The sequence below is a fragment of the Diadema setosum genome, chromosome 21, assembly GCF_964275005.1.
Source record: "Diadema setosum chromosome 21, eeDiaSeto1, whole genome shotgun sequence".
NCBI classification, from domain to species: domain Eukaryota; kingdom Metazoa; phylum Echinodermata; class Echinoidea; order Diadematoida; family Diadematidae; genus Diadema; species Diadema setosum.
Genome location: NC_092705.1, coordinates 26853504 through 26868989, shown reverse-complemented (window position 1 = coordinate 26868989; position 15486 = coordinate 26853504). Strand labels below are relative to the sequence as shown.

The window sequence follows — 15486 nt, the reverse complement described above, 5'->3', positions numbered from 1 at the left end:
TCGAGTATTGGAGCATGTTCAATAACGCGCTATTTTGCACATGTGAAGGCGGGTATTGATATATCAGAGTCAGCATGGGAGGGGGGGGGGGCTGATGAAATCTAGCATTAAAAGAATGAACTACACCGACATACTAAAAATGATAACACTGGACATGAAGTTCATGACCTCTATCCGAGTGCCTCGGACACGGGAAGTACTATGCATGTATCTACAAGCTACATTAAAGTAAAGCATAATGATATAATAATAAACGCTGCGATTCGAAGTGTTCTTCTGTTTTGCTTTCAGCAATAACCAAAACTGTATTTTACGCTCGATTCACAGTGGAGCACTAAATAAATCGAGCGTATAATATCAATACTAACTCTTTAAGAAGCAGGCCTGTGGTTTCTCTATTTAGTCTGTTGAAGTATCTCATTGATATGATTTTTTTTTCAGTCAATTGTGCTCCCCTGACTAAGCTATCAAGAGTATAGCTTTTATCTTCGGAAACTGGATTCACGCAAAGCATACATTCACCATGTATAGTACAATGCTCCAATATTGATGAAAGCGGTTTCGTGTGTGATACGTATTCCTCTTTCGGGTGAGTGTGCTGTGAAATCCGGTCATTTTGTTTATTTTTCAACTACATCTCCTTATTTTGTAACTGTGGATGAGACTTTATTTCATTTTCTAAATCATGCAGGATGAGCCATACGTTTATTTTTCGGCATAAATAGATAATTCGCCTTTTTGAATGACGAACCTTCGTGTAATTTTTGGATTAACAGATTTGGTACAGATGAACTGGGATGTCTTCTAAATTATATTTTGAGGCCACTGAGATCAAGATGATCATGCGTAGGCATATATAACTCTCTACACTTTAATGTACGTGAAGTTGTTCAATTAAGAAAAATTAACATATTTACTCTTGCTTACAATCCAGCACATTACAACGCATCGCACATAATAGCCTGCCAATGTCCAATAATCTTGGTAACAGCTCGTTATTCCGAAGGTTCGTTATTCACAAGACTCTTTAGTCCGAAGATTCGTTATTCACAAGACTCTTTAGTCCGAAGATTCGTTTTTCCGAAGCTTCGTTATTCCGAATTTCATTTTCGAATTAACGAATCTCCGGAATAACGAACCGTCGGAATAACGCCACAATGTTCGGATTAACGAACCCTTTTCATTTTCGGATTAACGAACCTCGGTATAGGAAATTTGTGTGTTTCAGATTAATGACCCTTCGGAATAGCGAACCTGGGAATAACGAACAGCACCAATAATCTTATAAAGAGAAAGGATGCCCGATATATACATTAAAAATATTGAGGTATAATTAAGATACAGCATTATGTACGTAACAGCAACAACAACAACAACAACAAAATTAGGATTGAGTAAGCAGACAAGTTTTCAACAATGATTTGAACATATTTTATCAACACTTTCAGCTATACGAATATAGAGAGGGAGTTTATTCCAAAGGGGTGGGGAAATACAGAAAAGGTCCTATATCACCATAGCGGGTATGTGCGGGACCACGTGATAATTGGAGAGAAGAGAGAGAACAGGCTGAAGTGGAGGAGCGGAAGGGAGGTAGGATTAATCCATAATATTTATATTGTAAACAATGAGGACAATTTTAAAGGTGAGAGTTGATGTATGGGGAGCCAGTGGAGGGATTGGATAACTGGAGTAATTTGGTCAGATGTTTTTGTCAGGGTTACAAGCCTTGCAGCTGTCTTTTGAATTTTGAATTTGGTGCAATACTCGAAGCAGGGAGACCAACAAGAAGGAAATTGCAGTAGTCAAGATGAGAAGTAACAAATGCGTGAATTAGACGTTCGGTGGAAGACTGCTCCGATAACTTACGGATATTAATAATTTATTTTTTACAAATACCCCTGAAGCAGCAGAACGACATGAGTTCTTAATGTGTGTGTTATTCTATTTGTTCGGTTGTTTTTTGGTTTTTTTTTTTTTAGTTCAGATGCTTATCTACCATAACTCCTAGATATCTGACGGACTGGGAGATAAATTTTTGTGAGAAAACTAGCCCGCCTGACAATTCTGATTTAACAGAATTCAATTTCAATTTCAAATGATTATCGCGAGACCATCGCTTAATATCATCAACACAACTATGAAGTTTGCAGAGCTCTTCGACGTTGGGTATTTGGTAGTATGATTATGTAAATTTGAGTATCGTAAGATATCTTCACGATCTTTCACAAATATTTCTTAAAATAATGATCAATATTGGATGCCCGCGTTCTACAGCTGATCTAAATTACAGCGAATTATATGTCCCACCAATTGGAAACCTTCACAATACCGCAATTTAACCGTCAAACGCAATAGAAATGCCACAACCTAAGGATTTGAATCCTCGTTCATCATTATGGTTTCTATTAATGAAAAAGAAGGGACAGAACGAAATGAGATTAAGACTTTTATGTTAGTGAAATTGATCACTCTCAGCTGCATATATTTTGAAGGAAAATTAATGATTTCGGACATGTGTTAAAAGCATCGTCGACAGCGCGATGCTGCTCCATTTGGCATGTTTGGTAAAGCCTATTATATCCCCTACTCCATTCCCCCTTTCTTTATGAATTTTGGGGATCACATAATAGGGTACGCGCTCTTTTGAAATGAGTCAAGTCTTAGTTAGGCATGTCACCTTTACAGTGATCACACTAAAGAACCCGATTCCACATCATTCTATCTAATCAGAGAATCGAAAAAGATAGCTTTTCTTATTGATGTTTGTTGATAGACCAAATCAGTGTCTCCGTCCCGTGATTACCTATCAGTGACGTAACAGCGCGAATACTATGCCCATACAACTGCTTGTGTTATCATAGGCCTAATCAGTTACACTAAGAAGCTGTCCGTGATGTGTGGTGTTTGCACCAAAATTAGTATGTAAAATTCATACAAATTTTACACTATTAAAATGGCTTACATGATTTCTTAGCTAGTTGGCAAGAGGGATACCCCAACTCACAAGCGAGTGCACCCTCTGCGAGCTGTGTCTAAAACATGTCTCGTTGTGTGTGGTGTTGAATCAGCGTGTCTTATTCGATTCTTCTTGTATTGTTCCGCCAGGATGGTGTCTTTCAAAGACAGCTGGTCACTGCTTTCATTGTTCCTGGGAAAGGGTCATCTTTCTTTTGACGGTCAAGCCTTTCATTATTATCGTGGTGAACTTCACTAATCGTCCCCACGCTAACGTACAAAGGAAGGAAATGCTTTTATTATGTATCAATGCACGCGTAACACCATCAGTATAGGCCTATAAAACGAAAGTTTGACTCCAGGTCCCGAACTGTAGGCCCTGTAATAGCCACTATACATGAAGACTTTAGTCAAGTATGGAAACGATGGATTTCCACTGCCAATCAAATCTCTCTCGACAAGGACGCGATCGGAATCGATCTGGATGTGATCGATCTCCTTGATCGACATTGGTTTTGGCTTCCTCCTATACACGATATTTTTTAACACTCTGTCGGACTATAGATCATAACAAGCAGATTTGATCGGCAGTGGAACCAAGCCCTAAGGCGGATTCTTGTTCGAAAAGTAATAGCAGAAAATAATATCCTACACGAAATTCAGCATTGCATATACCGAAAGATAGATAGAGAGGAAAACATCGAGAAAGTAGTTCCAATCTAGGATTGAATGGATGGTTTATATATGTAACTGAATGCTATAAAAAGATAGATAAATAAATAAACAAATACAGCTCCAAAGTTATTCGCTTTGCGACGACCGCCACCTACACAATCTGAAAGTGAAGTTGGCTGTATGATTACATATTGCGCATAATGTCCGTTGGTCTGTCGAGGCGGTTGCTCAACCAAAATACGTAGCATTACGCTCTTAAAAAGAAAAGGGTATAAAACAGCGTTTTAAAAGAGGCGAGGAGTGACAGCGTTTTCAAAATGTTGTATTCACCCTTTTTCTAGCTGTATCTAGCACATCTAACGTTGGATTCAGCTGGATATATAGGGTGAATGCAACATTACCTTAAAAACGCTGTCACTCCTCAGCCCTTTTAAATGTTGATTTACCCTTTTCTTTTTAAGAGTGTAGGAGGGTAATTTCAATTTCAGATCGAACAGCTAGTCACGAGTTGTTTTGATCGATTCCATGCAATTTGCCGTAATTCGCGATAACGGGTTCGGTTCAAATTTACGAAGGTGATCGGAAATTCTATATTTAGCGTTCTCGTTATTTTGGTGCAAGTTGGTACATTGTTTAATTCAATAAGTCCCCATGGGTATGAAAATAGGCCCCACACTAGCGCCTGATTCTCTTTATTCGAGACAGTGTGTATATTGGTATTGTGCCATCATCACACTTGTGCTTGTTTTGTTCAAAACAAACTGTCTTATTCTCCATCCTTTACAAGTTACTTTCAATACGCAGTAGTTCAAAGGATGGTTTGATATACAGGAAGGTAAACGAGTAATTGCTGTTCGATCACCGCGATCCCCCGACTTTCAGCTAGAGCCGCATTGGCCAGCACGCAATGCTAAATCCCTCTAACCAAAGATTCTACGGAACAGTATTACCCAGTGATGAAAAAAAAAATCCAACAAATCTTTATTTCCCGTTTTTTGTTGTTGTTTTTTCTGTCTCAAACACTGTCATTTCTCGTTGAAAAGTTATCTTTCGACATTATTGCAATAGTCGGGAAACGGGAAAACAAAACGTAAGGATTTTGTGTTTGATTCCGCACATTCTCTGTTATTTTACATATGTAGAGAAAGAACGAAAGAAAGAAAGAAAATGATCCCATACTCGTCTAAAGAAGTTTAAGCTTTTCACACTGCAACCTAGTAGGTGACGTCTATTCGGTGCACATGGCGCTCTCTCAAAATGAGTACTATGTCGCATGTGGAGTTTTCCTGTAATGAGCCAAATGAAGGGGGGGGGGGTCAAAATAATAGGGAAGTTATTTTATGACGGATAATGATTCCTTGGTGTTTTATTTATCTGTTCGGAAAATTTCAGTGTGAAAAAATTAGTAAAAGTGTCCCAAATCACGGTTGCTTTGAGACATTTTTTTTTTTTCCGTTACAATTTTTTTTTCCAACCATCGACTTTACGGTGCGCTTTGCACCTATTGTTCTTGCCCGATCGTAGCCTTTTGTCAAGGCCCTCTCGCTGTAATGGGCAAGCGAAGCGAGCACAGCCGACCGCGCCAGCGCGCAACCCCACTCAGCTACATTTGGGCTTTCTTCACCATACAGCGAGAGGGCCTTGACAAGAGGTTAGCCCGATCGAGGCTCCGCTTCCGTTGTACAAATTATTATTTTTTTTATTTATTTATTATACGTAAAATAATCATATTATAAAGATAAAGGCGTAAATATTCACATTTGAATGACGCGCCTCAAATACAAAAACAACAACAACCGCTTCCGTTGTAGAGCATAAGATGCTAATGAGCATTGCTCTTGACCCCATTGAAGACAAAAGGCATAGAGCGTGCGGCGGCGAGGGCTTTAGAATTGCGCAATACTGATGAGCTGAGCAAGACTCTGATCGGCGATATACACGCGCCACATTTCATGAAGTGGTGATTGGCATGACGCACAATGGCGTTCGAAAAGTGTAGACACAAAGTACGATATGTATATATATATATATATATATATATATATATACTCAGTATATATATATATCGTACTTTATATATATATATATATATATATATATATATATATATATAATGTGAGATATCTTATAACAGCTAAAACACAAAATAGCGAACTTACGACAACTCTCCGCTGATTCGCCAAATAAATATATATGTGTACTTTTCCCAGTCCAAAGACTTATTGAATAAATTATTGCCGGCAGGGAGAGAAATCGGAACAATAACTGATGCCCATTTTTAACTCGTGTTCTCTTTGTGAAATCTCTTCATCTGAGCACTTTTAGAAGTATAGGGCCTATTTGAGAAAATGACAGAAAGCTTTGTCGCTACACAAAATGTGTTTGTTCAATAAGAATGTTTTTCGTGTAGTATATACGTATACCTGACAGTTCAGAGATCAAGTGTGCAAAGAATTTGCCTCAACAGCTTTGCGAAACTCGAATCAGTTGCCTGTATTGAAATGTGTGATCAGAATGAAAAGACTCGGACCTTCACGCCTTGTAACTGAGTACCACAGAACCACACACAACGAAACACACACACAAGAAAGGTGAGCTTCCTGCAATCTCAAGGAATGGATAATCAAGCAGCCATCATCCTTTCTTCGCCATTGATAGCAGGAAGTGACGTAATGGAGCGATGCTGTTGGAGAATCGGCATAAATGTCTGCTACAAGTATTATGTACAAAACAAATTCAGACCCCCTTTGTGTTCATGTTTTGCCAAAACAAAAGAACCACAGTCAGTGAGACGCTAACTTACTTTATGTCCTATAAACCAGGGCTCCACACTAACTTTTATTTTTGGTGGCCCAAAGGCAAACATCCGTCCTTTTTTGGTGGCCCGATCAGGCCACCAAAGTCTTCATTTCTGAAATGTTGGTGGCCCGATGTGCGTTTTTGATGGCCCCGGGCCACCGGGCCACCGTTAGTGTCGAGCCCTGGATAAACTATGGTTACTATAAGTTGAACGTTGAAACTGCCTTTTGCCTCCAGGCTTTTATAATAGCATACAAAGCTTTTATTGTTTGCCTGTATAAAAAAAGGCGGGAATACATTTACATCCTTCTCGCAATCATCCTGATCTGATAACAGAGTGATACGTTTGTTTGTTTGTTTTTTTGTTATCTTTCCCCCGACCAAGACCGATGCCATTAAGAAAAACAAGATCATTGCCATTAAAATAATGACCAAACAAACAAATAAACAGATCCATGCATATAACGAACAGAATATGCGTGTGTTTCATGTTTGTATAGGTTATCTCTTGATGTATAGTACACAATTGTTTTTATACCGTTTTCTAATAAGTACCTCTAGCGAAAACCCGACTTTTTTTTCTTTTTCTCAAGGTGGGAAGTTAACTTCAACGTAAAGATAGCTTACAGCTACATGTAAATGGGGCAATCATACATTCGCATTGTCAATTGTAAATTTGTCGGATGACGCTTATAAACGTTTGATGATTTTTGTCTCCTAAGGCATTTTGGTTATGATTACAGACGTATCTATTTACAAGACATACGTGATGGTTTAAAGAACTGATCTTCAATTTAGCAAGGATTAGTCTTATAAAGTCATGAGTTCCCTTTACCCATCATGGTTAATGGAACTGCGACATCGTTGAGGTAACCACACCTTTCAATTTTCATAGTTCAAACCTAAATCGTAACATAATCAAAACACAAGCAAAATATCTCAAAATGCTCAGAAGATGGCATGAATCAAAACTTTTTACGGAGATTGGATATGGCAATATTTATTGACCTATATTTAATACAAGTTTTCCACAGCTATAATTTCCGCCTATGATAGCATTCTGATGATTTCGATTGCGTTTTGAACTCGTACCGAGCTATACTATCGAAACAGCTTTGACCTTTATACATGTAGTTCAATATGAACGAGTGTTTCGGACTCATAACCAACGTTCGTAATCGTAACCACACAATAACAAATCAAACGAATATTGAGTAACGACTATCTTTATACATTGGCTGCCTGACTAATCACATGGTTTGACTACTACTTCAAGCAGGCTGAAAATAAAAGAAGAATGAATACACTTTTAATCATGATACGATGCTTTACAGCGTTTTCACAGTATAATGTTTGCTTGCGTTTCTGTGTGCAATACGGATGGAAAATAAAATGCAGATGGATGCTATTAAATGCTAACACCCAACGCATCCAAATGTTTTTGAAATACATATTATTGTTTTACTATACTGTTTGAAACGTCGAATTTGCGAGTCCTTTAAAGGGTTACTACTCATATTATCAGGCAAAAATAAAAGTATTAGGATTTTGATTTGCTCGCAAGGCTAACGATGCTGTGGCGATCGTTCGCAGCAGTGACAATCCGCTTCAATAGATCTATTCAATTATTCTGTTTTCATTGAAAGAGGAAGGAGAAGTCAACTTTAAACCTCATTAGTTTTCTCGCCTTTTAAACATGTTTTCATGTATCATGCGTGGTATCGCTATTCCTTCTCATGGTAGTGCGTGAGATGGAGCGTGAACGCCGTCGCTAAGCAGGACTGCTATAGCGTTTCGTCCGAGAAAAGAAACAGGTTGTAGGCTTTTCTGATATACAATTCAATGGTACGCTGTAGTTTCTTTTTGAATGGACTCCTATTATAATACTAGCTACTTTCAGGAGATTAAGATGGCCACGCGCTTAACGTTTCACATAACAAAAGAACCTTCTTCATCCCCATTCCGACAATAGAAAGCGACCACATCCTGTGTACCACCGATGCTTTTCGTCCCGTCTCTTTCGCGTATACTACTGGAAATGTCTAGACCATAAAGTCTTTATAGATCCGAGCATGAATCATAAGAGGGCTTGCTCCAGTCGATTTGAGCGACATCATTAGTCGTCTTTAAGATGACAATAGCCTTTCAAACACAAAGTTCAAAATTGATGCGCCCCTCTAGCCTGAAATAACTATCATTCTCATATTCTATATAGACACTGAGGTGTCCACCGCGTACAAAAAAGAGGGAAATTTGACTCTTGCATAAAAATGGGCAAATGGTGCAATTCTAAGCATACTAATTCTTAGTTGTAAACTTACTAGACATTTGATAGAATGCATGGTACTGAAAAAAAAGCACTTTGAATATGTTTAATGTAACAAACCGTTGTCAAGAATAACTCTATTTAATATCTAAAGTCAAGAATAACTCTATTTAACATCTAAATGGCGCATGTCCATTTTGATACATAATATACTGAAAGTTAACGTAAAAGACGAAAATCGCAAAATTATAATTAAAGATTACAGGTAACAGTGTATCGTATAAGACTCGATAACGTATTATGATAACATCCATAAGTCGGCTTTCATCGCACACTATTCCGCTGCTATCAAAAAGAAACTAATCTAAACATGTAAAAAAGTACAGCCTCAGTATTGCAGTTTCATCAAATCAATGTGCTACATGCTGATAAACTGTCCGCATTTTTTTTTTTCGAGGGGCAGAGAAGTATATTCAAGGACTGGTGTTAAGCATGAAATAGTATAATTGGTTGAGATGAGGATTCAGCTATTAGCCTTTTTACAGACACAACGTACTTTGAAAAGAAAGAAATATTAAAGAGCATACAATTCTGACAGGAAATCAAATTTCATTTGGTGAAGATCGGTTCTGAAATGGTAGAGATATCCAGAAACAAAGTGAAACATAGCGATCCCTGTAAAAGGCGGGCACCTATATCTCAGCCATTTCAAATCGCACTTCTCTTTGGGTTTTGGATTCACGATGAGCCCTTCCTGTCATACTGAAAAAAAATAATCATTGTCTGATTATGTCAATTACTATCGCAGTATTTCAAAGTGAAATGAATATCTCTACTAATTAGTTACTACCTGTAAAAGTGGAAATTTTCGCTGTGTTGAAATTTCCGCGAATTTCGCGCAACCAGAAACTAGCGTGAAAATAAAAGCACGTGAATATTTTTTGCTTGCTGTATGTTCCTGTGCGTGATGTCTTTATTCCGCGGAATTAAAAATACGCGAATCTCTTCTTACCCGGCCAAACGCGAAAGTATTAGTCGCGCGAAAATATCAACTTTTACAGTAGTACATGACAGAAACATAATGATGTCTTGAAATTTGTTGTGAAGATGATAGATGAATGCTACAAAGAGATAGGAGGTAGAACATATCCTAACCGCATTCATGCAAGACTAATGATATTGTAGCAATAGTATAGCCCCCCCCCCCCCCCACAAAAAAACAAAAAAAAAACACGCAATAATCATAACAATAACAATAACGATATTAATGATGATAATTGCAAAAAAGTATTCTCTATTTAGAGTAGCCTCTTCAATGCTATCAGTGCTCTAGCTATCAGAGGGCCCGCCTGTTATTGCCCTATATAGAGTTGCTATAGGACGGAATAGGACGTAATCGCTGCGGGGAGGGAATTGAACTCGGGTCCTTCGAGGGAGTCGTGAAGCTTAAATATCCACCGTGCCACGGCGCCCTCGCCCCCCCCCCCCCAAAAAAAAAAAAAAAACAAAACAAAACAAAACAAAACAAAAAAAAAGTTATTTGGCATAAAACAGTCATGATTATGCTTGATTTTTATGGCTCATCCCTGCAATACTGAAGATTTGCGATTCTTAATATCATTAAAGTATCCGTGGAATAATAAATTATGCTTATTGTCGCTGGCATTCAATGCATATAGTGTAGGCAAGAACTTCCACTCGCATGCTAATCTCTTGGTTCTCGGGAAATTTGCAAAATTATCATGCACGCAATTATTCCTCGTTTTACAGTAAAACCTTGTGTTCGCATGTTGCAACTTAAGCGGTAAAACAATACAAAACCAAAGGCAAGGTTAAACTTCGTCTTCTTTACACATCATTCTTAGGATGATCACTGACATGACAATTTTGTACGTCCACCGCTTCAGAAAGATTAACTGTCTTATAATTTGATCGACATTGTGTGATTAACATCTGCAGGAAGAGAACCTGAAGCATATTCCAAAGTTCGGTTCAAATATATTAGGCGCCAAATCTTCAAATTTCATTCTATGTTGACGAATTCATATACACGGACGAAAGGAGAATGGTTAGCAATGTATACAAATTTCCGTCAAACTTCCAATGGCCCATTTGAAATATTATGCAACATGTAGGTTAATTGTCAGATCATCAAGTGATCAGCAACAGTGTGAATACCGCTGTGCCAGCGTGTAGTCATCACAACAAGCAAGAATAGCTTTTTCGTATAATGTACAAGCACGTCAACAGTACGCGGCAGTTTCTTTTTGAATGGACTGCCGCTATCTACTTTCAGGAGATTAAGTTTGCTACGCTGAACGTTTCACGTTATAAAAGAACCTTCTTCATCCCCATCCGGACAATAGAAAGCGTCGCCTACATCATCATCCCCATCCCGACAATAGAAAGCGTCGCCTAAGCAACCACATCCTGTGTACCACCGATGTAGTTGTTGTTGTTCTTTTAGTTTTGTGGAGCTCTCTGCCGGGTGTGCCGGGTGGGCAATTTACTCCAAAAAATATATTCAATTTAAATATACACTTAAATTCAATTATAAAAACCTACACTACGTCTAATTATTTACAAAATATAATAATAATAATAATAATAATAATAATAATAATAATAATAATAATAATTATTATTATTATTATTATTATTATATAATTATATATATATGTATGTATCAATATTTACAAACGAGATATTTACAGAGAAAGAAAGGGGACACGTTTTAAGAAAAGATATCGCCTGCCTATACTCCTGCACCGACATGCAGGGTTACGCCGTTCCCGTCGGCAAGCAGGTAGAGGACCCGCCCGCCGACGCCGGTGAGGTCTCGGCCTTTCCCGGGGGCAGGCGCCTCTAGTGTTAGCCTATAATATGATAGGCGAGGACATCATGGAAGAGGAGGGATGATAGAAGAATAGAGGAAAGGGTGAGGACAGAACAGAGAAAACAGACACCGATGCTTTTCGTCCCGTCTCTTTGTTGGGTATGTCGGAGCACTAGACCATAAAGTCTTTGTAGATCCGAGCATGCATCGTAAGAGGGCTTGCTCCATTCAGTCGATTTGAGCGACATTATAAGTCGTCTTTAAGATGACAATAGCCTATCAAACACAAAGTTCAAAATTGATGCGCCTCTCTAGCCTGAAATAACTATTCTATATAGACACTGAGGTGTCCAACAACTTCAAGAAAAGGAAAATTTGGCTCTTGCATAGAAATGGGCACATGGTGCAATTCAAAGCATAAGATACTCATTCATAATTGTAAACTTACCCCAACATTTGAAAGAATGCATGTAACTGAAAGAAAATATCTTTAATATGTTAAATGAAACAAACCATTGGAAATCGGAGAAATCTCTCCACCTGAAGCTTAACAATGTATTGTTATATCAATAACAGTCAAGTTTCTTTACAACTCGTCGTAGCTACCATCAACCTTCTTGGCGACCATTTCTTCGCACTCAGCCGGAAAAGGACAGCTGAAACAAGTTCTGCAGTCGAATTCCCGTTTGAAAGCTGGACAGAATCTCTCCTCCAGCTCTTAAGTATTACAGGACGACATAGATTTTAGCAATTATATTACAACCATCACGAAGGCCGACGACCAGTTGAAGTAAATGCCGCAACAGAATAAAAAGGTAAACCCGGTGTTAAAATACAAAGATTTGATTCAATGGTGTGTCAAAGAACACAAATGTCAATGTATTCTACAGCAACAAAAATGACTGAAGTTAACGGAGTTTGACAAAGAACGACGACCAGCTGAAATAAGTATTAGAATGTTAGTCTAGTTCCCGTTTGGAAGTCGGACAAAATCTCACCACCTGATGCCAAACAATATTATATCAATAACAGTCAAGTTTCCTTACAGCTCGTAGCTACCATCTTTTAATATCATCACAAGCCCCTTTTTACACTTTCACGGATTGCTTCACGGATGACCACGGATCGTCATCCGTGGTGTTCCGGCATGCAAAATATCGATTTTCCTTTCAATGCCGGTGTGAATGCGGTCCCAACTGGTTGTCTACACGGACAAGTACGGAAGCTACAAGGACAAGTACGGTGCCTACACGGACAGACAAGGAATGAACGCGGACCACAGCGGAAACGATACGGAGCTAACACGGATATCAAGGAAGAGCACGGATGCAACTTGGTCCCTTCGCGGTGTTTACGCGGATATCCCCAAAAAGTTGACACATTACATTTGCTTTTTCTTTTGATAATTTATCATTCTTGGGCGACATGCTTCCAGAGCTAAGTAATATGTAACAAGCACACCAGAAAATCTACAGCAGATTACATACGCATCTGCTTGTCGACATCATAAAGGCATATCTCTTTGTTGCTAAATCTCATTTTGCGGGAACATAACAACATAAACAAAGCAAAACAAACTAAGACAAATCAACCCCCCCCCGAAAAAAAACAGCAAGAAGATGTGTGTGGGTCACTGAAGATTCTCATGCGATATAAACCTACTATAGAGGAGTCGATTGGCTGTACTGATGGGTGAAGATGTGAGCAAATTTCATTGACTTTCTGAGCTTGTATTCGCAAAATGTACACGAATTTCTCATCCCGGATGGAGCCGATGCTAATACGGACTTTCCGATGTCTTCACGGAGGCAACACGGAGTAGCCGGTGCCTACAAGAAAGGAATACGGATGCAACACGGAGTAGATGGTGCCGACAAGGAAGAGTTTGTATTGATTTCCATCCGTGATGTCCGGGATGAAAAATTAAGCAAGCTAATTTTTTTTTTTTCGGCGGACATGCCGGATGATCAAGGATGATGTCGGATGACTTCACGAAGTCAACACGGTCATGCCGGAAATAATACGGATGACCTCGGACCGACGATCCGTGGTCATCCGTGATGCAATCCGTGAAAGTGTAAAAGGGGCTTATAACGACCAATTCCTCGCACTCGGCCGTGAAAAAAAGAGTTCCGTGTGTGTGTGTATGTGTGTGTGTGTTTGTGTGTGTGTGTGTGTGTGTGTGTGTGTGGTTTATTTTGTATGTGTGTGTGTGTGTTCCCGAAATTAAAACATAATCTCCCGAAACATAATGGCAAGTGAAAACATTTGCATAATTTTCCTTTGGTGCTAGTTTCTGGTTGCGGAAAGTGGGCGAAAAAAAAAATCCGCCTTTACAGAACACAAACAATAAGAACAATAAGAACAGTTAACAGGGATCGACAAAAGCGGGATGGACAGCTGAAACAAGTTCTTCAGTCGCATTCCCGTTCGAAAGCTGGACGGAATCTCTCTTCCCGCTCTAAAATTTTACAGGACGACATAAATTTTAACAATTATATTGCAACCATGACGAAGGCTGACGACCAGTTGAAGTAAATGCCGCAACAAAGTAAAAAGGTAAACCTGGTATTAAAATACACAGATTTGATTCAATGATGTGTCAAAGAACACAGAAATCAATGTATTCTATGCAGCTACAAAAATGACAGAAGTCAACGGAGTTTAACAAAGAAAGACAACCAGCTGAAATAAGTATAAGAATGTTAGTCTAGTTCCCGTTTGGAAGTCGGACAAAATCTCTCCACCTGAAGCTTAACAATTAATTCGATAACAGTCAAGTTTCCTTACAAGTCGTCGTAGCTACCATCAACCATCTTAGTGACCAATTCTTCGCACTCGGCAGTGAAAGAGAGTTTCGTATTTTACCGAAACCAAGACATCATCTCCTGAAACATAATGACAAGTGAAAACATTCGCATAATTTTCTTTTTGCGCTAGTTTCTGGTTGCGCAAAGTGGGTGAAAAAAAAAAAATCCGCCTTTACAGTAAGGTTAAAAGGCGAATGCAGCTGACATTTTTTGGTATGTTGACAACATGAAATCAATATCCCTTTTTTAGCATAACAAACAATGAGAACAGTCAGCAGGGATTGACAGCTGAAACAAGTTCTGCAGTCGAATTCCCGTTTGAACGCTGGACAGAATCTCTCCCCCCGCTCTAAAATTTTACAAGACGACATAAACGTTAACAATGATTACAACCACGCGAAGGCCAACGACCAGCGGAAGTAAATGCCGCAACAGAATAGATAGGTAAACACGTTGTTAAAATACAAATATTTGATTCAATGTTGTGTCAAATACCAAAAAAAAAAAATCAATGTATTCTACAGCAAAAAATATGACAGAAGTTGTCGGAGTTTGACAACGAACGGCGACCAGCAAATAAGTTTTGCAACGATGGTCAAGTTTTCGTTTGTAAACCGGACAAAATCTCTCCGCCGTGTTTCCTACGCGTAAAGACAAGATAATACAAATTCAATGTCTATCGACTGCGGTCAAGTCTCCTTTCACATCGCCGTAACTACCATTTGCACAAAAGACGGAATGTCAGCCTGTTATGCCAGTAATGGTAATTCGTCGGGACGATATGCGACGTTTTAGATCACACGGATAACGGGCTTTATGCTGTGACAAGTAAAGCTGAACAAAACAAACTTGAACACGAATGGCATTGAAACGAAGCCATATAGTCAGGACGTTTCCCGACGGTTGAACAATGATTCGTCGGGAACGATATGCGACGTTTTTAACAAAAAGAAACGCAAGGCACAATAGAAGCCGAACTTTGAAAATAGCTAGTAAGTCGGGACGAAGAGCGACGATTAGTGAAAGGGAATCCTTTCTCTATCGTCGCTTATCGTCGGGACGAATAAACAAAGGTATGAATAGAAAGTACGTGTATTCATATGCACGGTTGCTTATTCATATGCACGTGACGCCTGTTCATA

At 38.9% G+C, this 15486-nt stretch overlaps 1 protein-coding gene across 1 annotated transcript in view; it reads right to left on the bottom strand.

Moving 5' to 3' along the window:
• The window catches only part of LOC140244227 (ATP-binding cassette sub-family C member 5-like), a 64781-nt gene that overhangs the window by 13445 nt on the left and 35850 nt on the right, over window positions 1-15486 (bottom strand). The gene's annotated exons all lie outside the window — the stretch shown is intronic.